The sequence below is a fragment of the Lissotriton vulgaris genome, chromosome 9 (genome assembly GCF_964263255.1).
Source record: "Lissotriton vulgaris chromosome 9, aLisVul1.2, whole genome shotgun sequence".
NCBI lineage: Eukaryota > Metazoa > Chordata > Amphibia > Caudata > Salamandridae > Lissotriton > Lissotriton vulgaris.
In genome coordinates, this window is record NC_141697.1 from 940752620 (window position 1) to 940764790 (window position 12171).

General features: G+C 37.8%; 1 protein-coding gene across 1 annotated transcript in view; it reads right to left on the minus strand.

The window, feature by feature from the left end:
• LOC147692578 (cadherin-related family member 4-like) overlaps positions 1–12171 on the minus strand; it is a 256491-nt gene that overhangs the window by 181132 nt on the left and 63188 nt on the right. The window lies entirely within an intron of this gene.

Here is a 12171-nt window from a genome sequence, read left to right on the forward strand (position 1 = left end):
ATGCCATCGCAATTTAAGAAATCACAATTTTGCGATTTCTTAAATTGCGAAAATAACAAAAATGTTAATGCATCCCAAAAATAGGAATTGCATTCGCAAACGGCCGAATTTTGCGAGTCGCACCGTTTGCAAATGCAATTTCCTTTGATGCATGTGGCTGCTTGTTTTTTAGTTGTTTTTACGTGTATTTTCTACAGTAACGTTGATGAAGTTTGCATTATAAAAAAATGATTTCTGACCTACGTTACAGATTTTTCTGGCGTTTTACCTTGTTTTGGGAAGGTCTCTAGGTTACCGGGTGGTAGAGTGGGTATTGTGTACAAACAGACTCTAAATTACTGGTATTTTGGCAGTACATGTTGTAAGTAGGGCATTTAATGGAGTAAACTAAGACTGTAAAACTTGCCTTGTCTTCTTCAGTAGTGTGGCACCAGATGGGCCATGCTGTTAGGCCATATCATCAGCTTGGAGAAAATGAGGCATAGTGGTCCTGCCTACAACAGGCAATTTCTCACAGCCTTATTTAGTGATTGAGAGGTCTGCTGTTCTGCCTAGATGGCAGAGGAGATGCCCTTCGCCACTCTGGCGGATGACTGCCCACCCTATTTAGAGACCTCTGCCTACCTGGCTGAAATCTCTGTACCTTCAGAGAAACCACCACCACTGCAGCTTCTTTGAAGGCAATGTAGTTTTGATGATCGTACACCATGTCTCATGCAGCCGCTCAGCAAAGTGAGTATGCATGAGAATTACCAGGAAAGTGACCGAAATACCAGGAAAGTGACCATAGATTCCTTTCCTAGTCGGTCACAAGATGAAGAACTAGGGCTCTACATAATATGGTTTGGCTTCATTCAATTTCTCTAAGTGCCCTATGCATATGTAGTGTTCAGTTAGGAGGGTGTACTCCAGGGTTCCATTTGTTCTTCCTTTACACCTTCAGGGGCATTCAAAGACAGTTACTACTATGCAGTCTGGTAATCAGCCATCTCCATGTAGGAATAAACCCGGATAACATTGATTGCGGAGGGAGAAATGGCTTAGGCTTTTAAAATAATATCTGTGAGCCATCAATGATAGATCACTTGATTCAAACTGAAAAACCTCTGAGGGTCAAGACGTTTTCAAAAAATTTCCAATACTATCACTTCTGTCTGGAGTGAATGACAGGGATTATGACACATTTATTGACGCTGAAGATAGGCTGAAACTTTGTTGTATAGGGGAACCACGTAGTATAATTTTTATACTCAACACCGTATGGTTTATGAACCTGTTGACTCTCATGTAGTTGCGATGAGGGGTTTGGCTGCAATTTGTATATTGTGAAACATTGTGCATTTATATATACATGATTAACCCATTTTATGTTGTTCAAACAAAACATACACAGGCATCGCAATCCCACTTTAGAGGAAATAGCTGGTATTGCAAAAAGAGTTGAAAGTCATTTTTCTTCTTTCAAAACTCTAATAGTGGAGCAAAGGTGGAGGTAGCAGCAGTTTCTAGAAAATGTTATTTTTATAAATACAAGAGTGAAAGCTTTTATGGAAAACATTTTGGGCCAGATGTAGGTAAATACCATTTACCAATTCTAAAATACTGATTTTTACCGAATCGGTATTTAAGAATTTGGTAATTTACCGATTCCTTAAATTACTGATTTGGTAAATTACAGAATCCTTAAATTAGGCCCCTACATCTCAAATGCCTAATACCGGTCAGTAACGGCCAAAATTCGGTAATTTCGGCCGTTACCAACCGGTATTAGGCTTCCTACATCTGGCCCTTTATCATTTGCAACAGAGGGGTTACAGAATATGTGTTGCTGATGTGGTTTAACAAATCCTTTGGCTTATAGAGCTGCTTTAGACAAAGAGTATTTAAAATGTGGAAAGATTGGGCATTTTCCAAGTATGTTTCTTCGAAACAGAAGTAGTAAAGTTTCTATGATTCAAGAGAAATGAGTTTCTTTTGATGATTATAAAGACAATGTAATATTGGCTGTTGTCCAGGACGCCCCTAGTAGTTCTAAGGACTCTGGAGAGAAGCCTCTGATGGTGATTGGTAACAGTGAGTCCATCAAAGTTTCTCTGGGATTTGATTTTTCATCAGGCAAGAGAAGAACATTAGTTAATATTATGATGCATGATTGTAAGTGTGTAAGTGAGTTTAAATACACTGTTTTGGGATGGATGAAGAGCAAAACTAACTATCCAACAGTGTCAAAAAATATGGGTTAAGGTAGAAGTTAACGCAGACTCTAGCTCTCCATTCACCATTATATCTGATTAATATTTCCTTAAATATTGAAAGAATATGAAATGAGAACTCAATGACAACAGCCTTTGGGTATGCTAGAAATAATTCGGATGGATGAATATTTTGTATACTTTACGCCACTTGGTGCACCTCTAGGGCAAATTGTGCCTCTGGGGTTCCCTCATGGTTGAGGCCGAGAAGGGGCTGCTGTTCAACCTATGTACCACCACTGTGGCAGTCTAGACAGATCTGTGGCGGGCTTTAGCACCTCTCACAACAACAATAAAGACCATTGGGACGGCAACTCCCAGTGTTCCTTGCGTGACAGCCATCTTTCGCAGTTCCTGATAAGTGGCCCAGCCCAGTACACCGCGCTCACTATTTTATGGAACCCAGGATGAGTGGTTTGGTGTGGGAGAGCTCCTTACCTGGAACATCGCTTTCAGGGTTTGCAGTTAGGTGGGCCTCTTAAGGTAAGGGTGCTTATGCCAGAGAGTTTTGTAGACATTTCGAGAATCTCGCTTAACTTGCACAGGAGACTTTGAGAATGGAGTCTCCCATTCAAGGTTGTGCATCTGATAGGAGACCTTTTTTTGACTTGACCCACTCATAGTAAGGATACCGGGGATCCTCACTAAAAGGAGAGAGGGGCTCAGTAAATTATTGGAGATTTTACTAGGTAAAAGGTGGTCAGGTAAAAAAACACTTGATGAAAAGGAGTTATATTGTAAGGGCTAAAGGAAGAAACACTGCATGCCTAACATCCTCATAGAAAACAATTGTTTGTTTGTTGGAAGTCCTTTGTTAACCACCTCTTCCAAGCAGGGTGCTGCTAACCACTGCTGATTCGAAGAAGGTGGAGCACTTCGACTGCCTGCATTTGCGGTATGTCTTTGTTGCAAAGGTTTCATGACAGGCTGTGTGTTAAATGAGCAGATCAAATATAACTAAGTGATGCCAATTTGATTCATGATTATAATTACAGGCTAAGCTAATGCGCAGAAGAGAATATCTAATTGCTGTTCATGTACAAGGATACCTCAATTTGTATTTAGGTCACTATATCCATGTATTAATGCAATTAAAGAGTGGCCCAAATAAAGTTAGGGCAATTAAAGGTTGTCTATTTATAATTACAGATCTCTTTCCCCTTAGTTCCCTTTCCAAAAACCCTTTCCCTCGCCAGGCCACACAAATACTCTGTGCCGAAGAGGTATGCAGAATTGGTGGTGAGGGGAGACGGACCTCTGTAAGCATCATGCTCAACCTGAGGACCATAGGTGGTGACAACTTTATTATCTATGAAAGAAGGAGAATTGAAGGTAACATGTATGTTTTCGTCAAAAGTAAACATGTGTTGGGTTGGCATCACCAAGCCAATGAGGATATAACTTGCAGTCTCAATGACTAAAATCCTGTCTATTGTGTGTATGATTTAGACTCTACTGTGTGTTGTATGACTGTTGTTGATGGTGTTTAGTAAATATTTTTAATTAAAAATTCCAAATATGTCAAATATAAATTGAGGAATGTTCTCATTAATGTGAGGAAGGATCTTTCTAGCATGACTAATGATCTATGTGGTGAGGGAAGCATTAAGCCTGCTGATGTTGCTTAGTTGGTTTCCCCTATAATTCTGGCTGGGAAACAAATAGGGAAGGTTGTTCCATCAGAAAACAGATGGTTCAAACCGATGGTTGTGTACTATCATCCTTTACACCACATCCAACAGATATTGGCAATGTTGGAAGGAGATTTAAGACATATTACCAATTTTATGACATCTTATTGTGCATAGATATATCAAAATGCCCTATGGATTGGCTGCCAGTGCCTCAGAAACCGATGCATGTTTTATTTGGACTATGTCGGGAGAGATGGCTTTTCAGGATGACATTTTGATCTTTAAAGAATCAGTTGAGTCTAATAATGATAGATTTGGAAGAGTGGTGTCAATTCTACAAAAGAGCTATATGGCAACAACACTTAGATAAATGTAAATTTCTTTCTCATGAGGTAGAATATCTATCACATACATTTGCTAGAAGGGGGGTGTTTCAGAAAGATACTTTGTTGCAAGCAATTGATTAGAGGGACGTCCCCCCCAAAAATATAGAGTATGGTCATTTACGGTCTATGTGAATTCTACTCCAGATATTTTAACAATTACACCACCATTCATTTTGAAGGTATGGACATGCTCTTGGAGTGTTGAACGTTTTCAGAGATATATATATTTATATATATATATATATATATATATATATATATATATATATATATATATATATATATATATATATATATATTCAATGAAAAAACCATAGGTTATAGTCCATATATAGTTAGGAATTAGCATTTACAAAACCTTATTTTACTCGCATAAAACCATTGAAATTCCATATATAGTTAGATGCGCTAACTATATATCGCGCACCCGCAATCCACTGCTGATGATGTCACATATTACATCATTCATGACATGGTCAGTGACATCACTGATGACATCACTGATGACATCACTGATGACATCTCAAATGACATCACTGAAAACATCACTGATGACATCTCATTTGACATTAGTGATGACATCACTGATGACATCTCAAATGACATCACTGATGACATCACTGATGACATCTCATTTGACATTACTGATTACATCACTGATGATATCATTTATGTGATAATACATCTTCAGACTCTAATATAACCTTAGATACACTCAGTGTAAACAGGCACTCACAGACTGTCACACATCCATAGAGTTACCCACACACCTAGTCAGTCATGCAAATGATCAATCACACCTCCATTTCCTCAACTATACAGTTATACACACCTTACTTATTCAAACATATACTAACACACATGTACTCTCTTATACAATCCCTGATACAAGTTCACAATGATCCATACAGCCACTCACACATTCACTGGCTCTCATGCACAGATTTTTATATATGTCAACTCTCACATGTACTGTGTTTTACATATGTACTTACTTTGACATGTAGCACTGAGATATCCATTCACTCACCAAAAGACCCATGCACACAGTCAACCGCCCATACAGCTGTTTCCACATGCACTTTTGAACCCATACATCTAGTGAATCCACTGCTCACACATCTATGCACAGAGTCATACACCTCCCAGCCACCCACACACACACTCAGTGTCCCATACAAATACTTGGGCAACCAATGAATAACCCATATAGTTACTCATATAGCTACTCATCAACACATGCAGCAGTTTACAGAACAACAGACATAATGATGCACAAATTAAGACAGTTTAGTCACTAACCCATGCACTCAGTGAGACACATTTAATCACTCACTCATACAGTCAGTCATGCACCTACTAAATCCTTCATCCAGACACTTACACATCCACTCATTCTTCAATATGTAAGACATATTTTAACTTTACAGAAACATACAGTCACTGGATGTTGTGATCAGTGATGTCATCAGTGATGTCACTGACCATGTCATGAATGATGTAATATGTGACATCATCAGCAGTGGATTGCGGGTGCGCGATATATAGTTAGCGCATCTAACTATATATGGAATTTCAATGGTTTTATGCGAGTAAAATAAGGTTTTGTAAATGCTAATTCCTAACTATATATGGACTATAACCTATGGTTTTTTCATTGAATTTCAATGGTTTTTTGAAAGCTAATATTTGTATCTGTAAAATGTATTCTTCTTTAAATCATAAAATATATTGTACATGTTTTTTATACATTTTAAAAAAAAAAAAAAATTGTTCCGCTCCTAGTCCGCGAACTGGTCAGCTTCCCGTTAGCTGAATTCAAAGCCGCGACTTTGTGCGCGAGCCGGTAATCGTTCCTTAAGCGTAACTGTTACGTTATCATGACGTTTTGCGTTGTCGCGTAATACGTTATCCGACGCGCCAAGTTAGCGGACCCGGAAGCGGATTGGATAGTGGCGCAAAGCGCGAAACGTAAAGACAGCAGGTCATGTGACTCGATAATAACACTTTTCATTAGTTCATTTCACTTTTGGTTTCCTAATGATGTAATACTAGGTCATGTGACCTAAAAATAACACTTTTCATTGGTTCAGAACTTTTGCTTTTCCCAAATCATGTAAACCCCTCCTTCTTTCCTCACTCTGACTTTCATCTTGGTGAGAGAAAGACCATTTACCTGAAGTTCAACAATGGCTTCCATTCTTGCTGCAGCTGGTACACCCCCACCACCACCTCCACCTCCTCATAAGAAGAGAGGACCACCAAGTCAATTTACCTCCAACAGAGAGCAGGAAGAGGAGGAAGAAGAAGAAGAGGATCCAGATCAACAACAATTTATCCCAGAGTTGCCCCGTGTTTCAAAGAGAAAAACTAGTTTCATCTGGCAGTTTTTTTCCATCCCTCCAGGGGAGAAGAAGGTGAATGCGAAATATGCCACCTGCCTCATCTGTGATTACAGATTGTCAAGAGGCACAGAGAAGAAATATAGTATGGGCAACTATACTATGCATCGACATATGACCAGGTGGCATCCCTTGAACTACAGCCGGGCTGAGTTAAGGGACCTACAAGACAATCCCCCGACAACTCCTGTGGCCAGATCTACCTCATCAATGTCTTTGTCAGGAAGAGAGGCACAGGAAACTGTGCCAAATATTCAACCAAATTTCCAACATATGAGGTTTACTTGTATATATTGCGGAGCAATGTTGTCGTATGGGAACATGAGCATCAATTTGATTAATATGGTGTTCGAAAACCATAAGTGCCCTAATGCACCCAAGAAGTAATTTTTTTTTTGCTCCTGTTGAGCCGTTTTCAATGCCTGTTTTTTTGTTGTTTCCCCTCCATAAAAAACACAAAAAAACATAAAACTGTTCTAAAAATACAAAAAAATCAAAAAATGTTCAGAAAAAAAAAAATATATATAAAACAACAAAAACAAAAAAAAAAGTTCTTTTCAGAACTACCTCCCCTTTCAAATAAAATTGCTAGAATGTTTATCACTCTGGCAAGCTCTATTTCTTTTGGTTCGCTTCAAGTTCGCTGACCGGTTCGCGAACTTTAAGCGAACTAAAAAAATATTTTTTTAAAAAAAAGAAGAGTTAGTATAAGGGAAGTAAACAGAGAATAATGTAAAAAGAAAGACAGCTATAGAGAGTAAATGAGAGATAGTGTCAGTGACATCATCAGCAGTGCATTGCGGGTAAAAAGAGTAGAAAACATTTACCTTATAATTCTTGTTACCTTTTTAAAATATTTTTTCATACTTTCAATCTGTAAAACAGAGAACAAACATTTCCAAAAATATTAAAACATGTACTTAAAAATTAGAAAAGACAAGGGAAAAGGTTCAAGAACAAACAGTTTTTCAACAACTTTGACATTTACAGAAGTCTCTGCTTCTCTACGTCCCCTACACAATCCTAAATATATATATTTTACAAAAAACTGTATCTTGATGTTGAAGATGTAAAGCCATCATAAAATTGTCTCTAATATTTTAAATGATAGTTTCAGGATGCAAATAAGATGTCTGCTTTGAAGAGCTTTCTTTGAGGTGAGGCCTATTCCTTTTAAAAAAAACAGTACCCGGAAATACAGCACTATAAGCATTAAAATTGACACTTACAAAAGACTCAGTTTTTCCATATCTACCTCACATTTCTAAATGTATATCATAAGTACAAACAGAAGAACATTAATTATACATGTTAAATGGTTTATTTTTGCTGTTCTCAGAATGTATCAAATTTCACTTAAATCAGTGACTTGAAGATATTCATCATGTAACAGCGGGGAAAAAAAAACACAATCAAAATGACTGTGTTTAAAAAACCCATACAACCTAAGAAATCTGATTTCAAAACTCCTTAAAATTAACTTACTTTCAATGACGTCGAAGGATCTCCTATGAACAGCATCCACTCTGTTGTGCTATAAATATTTTCAGCCCGCCACTTTCTGAAAGAAAACCTCCATCAATACGAAAAATATGTTACATAGAAAAAAAGACTTCTCTCATTCTATCACATGTTTCCACTAGGCCAAATCATGTTGCCGCGATTCGCAAGTCTTGTAATTCTTCCAATCAAATCCCGACATTTTCTATTTTCGCAACTTGCAAAAAGAAAACATTTGAGATTATTTTCACAATCCTGGACTACTAATATCTTACTCTTCTTTGTCACTCATGTTCTCCTTTTCCTATGACACTGATACTGCTTACTATGAAGCAGACTTACTTGCATCAGGTTTATATAGTCGGATTTTACAAAATAACATTATAATGAAAAGTTTTGGACCAATAATCTAGACAGCATTGCAGACTTACATTCCCTCAACTTGATGAACCTTTTCCAATTCTTCACAGGAAATCTCGAGATTCTTTCTTTAAAATTTTGGTTTTAAAAACACCAGGTAAGAATTTTTAAGGTCAAACGGCAATTTTTTTTTGAAACTTACAACGGAATCATTGCAGAATGACCAGCCGTTTCGAGACTTTAAATAAGCTGTATAATGTCCTGAAGTTGTTGAAGGACCATCGTGATAGATAATTGCTACAGTTACAAAAGTCCTTCCTGATATTGAAAGCTGAGAAGCCACAACATTTTTTATTAAAGTTGACAATTTTGATCCATCAGGCCTACATCGTTGCATCATTAAAATGACATACTGTCCATATCTACGTATAAGTAATGTTGACATCATTTCAGATTTACATTGGCTACACTCCATGTTATGATCCGCTGCATTTACTAGCTTATTAAAGGAGACTGATTTACTGTCTGGCAAAGTTAAATATATAAATCTTTCTGAGTCTACACTAGTAGTACTTGATACCCTACAATTCTCGCAGTCATGCTGCCATTGATAAGAAAGCCCAAACAGGTGATCTACATCTACACCCTCAACTTGCAATATATCAAGCATATACATTAAAAACTCCTGACAATCTTGCTGATTATTTTCAGAGAAGTCTGTTTGACCTGAACATTCATCTAACAGATAACGAACTTCAGACACACTTTCTACTTTTGTTCGATCAGTGCTACATTTCTCGAAAACAGAATTCAACAAACAGCATAAAATTTGTTCAGAATTCAACAGAATCTGTTCTTTTAAACTCTCTAGTGAAAAGAGAACATTAACCACTACATTTGCATAGCAGTTGACACCAGAACTGTTTTCAAATTGAAAACCGACAACATCTTCAACAGAATCCACTTTCTTTCTGCTAACAATTTTCGGTTCATTGACTTTTAGTCTTTTTGCAACAACCTCCCTACTATTACTGCTATTTCTACGTTTGCGGCCTACCACACGTTTCTCAAACAAAGGATATTGAGGCAAATGTGGCGCATACTCTCTTCTTAACCTATTGTATTCCTTAACACAATCTAGATCCGCACAAATGTTTGTGACATCACAGTCAATCAAGTACAATCCCGATAAAGTTCTAACTCGTGACAATGCCACATATGCCATACCCTCCTTGAACACAGAACTGCCAATATTCACCAATGCACAGTCTACACTTAAACCTTGCGATTTATGGATTGTCACCGCATATGCCAAGCAAACAGGAAACTGTTTACGGCGAACATATAAATCTTTAACAAGCAAAAACCTAGCAGAACAACGACCAATTTGCTGTACTTCCTCAATGCCATCAAATTTAATTCTTAAAAATTCTATTCCATCTCTATTTCTGTATTTCTCAAAATCAACAACATTACCCATTGATCCATTTACCAGACCTCTTTCTACATGTAAATTCCTTCTCAAAATAATTCGGCAATTTAAACACACATTCAAAGTCTTTTCAAAACCCGCTGTTTTAGATATAGTCTTCTCTAATGAATCCAATTTTGATTTCAAATTGTCTGACAAAATAATTGTTGATCCCATATGCTCTAATTTGTCGATAGCTTCAAGTTTCACAATCTCTTGCTTTTCTAAATTCAACATTTTGTTGTTGAAGATGGCACATTCTGCAAGAGTTGGCATGAGACATATCCCGGATTTCTTCTCAGTAATTTTCTGAAAAATATTCTCAGGCACAATCTCTTGTTTGGGATATAAATTTGACAGTAATCGTGCATTTAAAGCTTCTTTCCCATGCTCAGTCACTTTTCCAATTCTAATATCTTGTAGAATATTCTTGTAATCTTCATCCTTTGCCTGACGCATATTTTGATGCAGTTCTGCATAATTGAAGTTTAACCATATATTGACGTTGCCAATGCTCCCTAGGCACTTCCTGGTATCTTCATGCGTGAGTATTTTGAACACAGGTTGACCTTTTACTGGTGTCAGCTGCAGAAGATCTCCGAAAACAATGATGTGTTTCCCACCAAATAACACATCATATTCAGTTTTAAGTACTTCTTGCATTCTCAAATGCACAAAGGCAAGCATGACATTGGAAACCATGCTTACTTCGTCAATGATAAGTAGTTTCATTTTCCTCAAGACTCTTGAAACAGCAAGCATCTCCAGATAACTTGTTGTATTGTAATTTGTTGTCATGCTCCACCGGCAGCATCAGTAGACGATGCAAAGTAATACCTTTAATGTTATGTGCTGCCAGTCCAGTAGGAGCGGTGACAACACAAGACAGCGATGACTCAGTCCTTTCCTGCAAATAACAAGAGATTGCTTTAATGAGGAAACTTTTTCCAGTTCCCGCTTCTCCACTCACGTACAGTCGGACAGGCTTCAACGATGTACATGAGCACTTGTTCTTCTCATGACTTAATCCGTGCTCAATTTCCGTGGTAACTTCATCATATATTTTCCTCTGCTCAACGTTGAGTTGTTTTTCCAAGTCTTCTAAGTTAACTGAATCCTCCTGAGCATGTGCCATGGCTCTTTCCACTTCATTCATAGCAGTGGCAGCTTCATTTTCGATAATAGGTCCTCCAAGTGGATCTTGACTCAATGAAACAGAACTCTGACTGTCCTGAGAACTGTCTCTGGCAATCTCGGCTGCAATCGTTGCTTCCTGCTCAATTTCCAAAGTTAGCATTTCTTCATATTTAGAAAAAGCAGGACATTCTATGGACTCCTTGGCTGCATTGAAAGAGTCTTCGTAACAGAGGAAATCTCCAAGCAGTTCCTCTTCTGCACGCCAAGGCTTGAAAAGTTGCAAAAGTGCTAAATAAAAAAACTCCTTTTTTTCTGGAGATTCACCACTCAATTTTCGATGGTTTACTAATTGGCATTTTCTTTGCTTGACCAGGCATCCCTCACTTCCAATTACAGCATACACTCCTTTCTCAATATCTTCTTTGATGTTCCTCTTGAATATATAATTTTGGAGAACCTCATATAGACAAACATTCTCAAGGTGACTGCTTCGATTTGGATAATATGTATCCAACATGTTGGTCTTCAAAATGTCAGTACTGTTTGGTTCCTTTTCTGCCAAATACTCAATTTCCCGGACAGGTTTTAGAACTCGATTTCGCGTTGCAGCAAGACCAAGACTCGCCCAAACGAGACTCCTGGATTTGGCATAGAGACTTGCTGAAGACAACCGGTCAGAACATTCGTAAGCTCCGATTTCTCGATGCGACAACATCTTCAGACTGAAACTGTACAACTTCTTGCTGAGGCTCTTTTCATGAGAAATATCCTCCCACATATCCTTCAGTTCGGTCTTTTCTTTTTTGGTGATGTAAGATGTCACATACCGAGCCACAGCCATACAGTTGTCAGCCACAAACTGTATATCCATGTTAGCATTCCACATGGACAAAATCACTGGGTTGTAGTCATTGATGTACTTGGACTCTTCGTTCCTTTTCAAATTGTATGTATTCTTGGGTGATTTCCTCGTCACATTATGTCGCAGCGAAGACATCAAACTGTTCACTCTTCCTTTAGAAATCACCG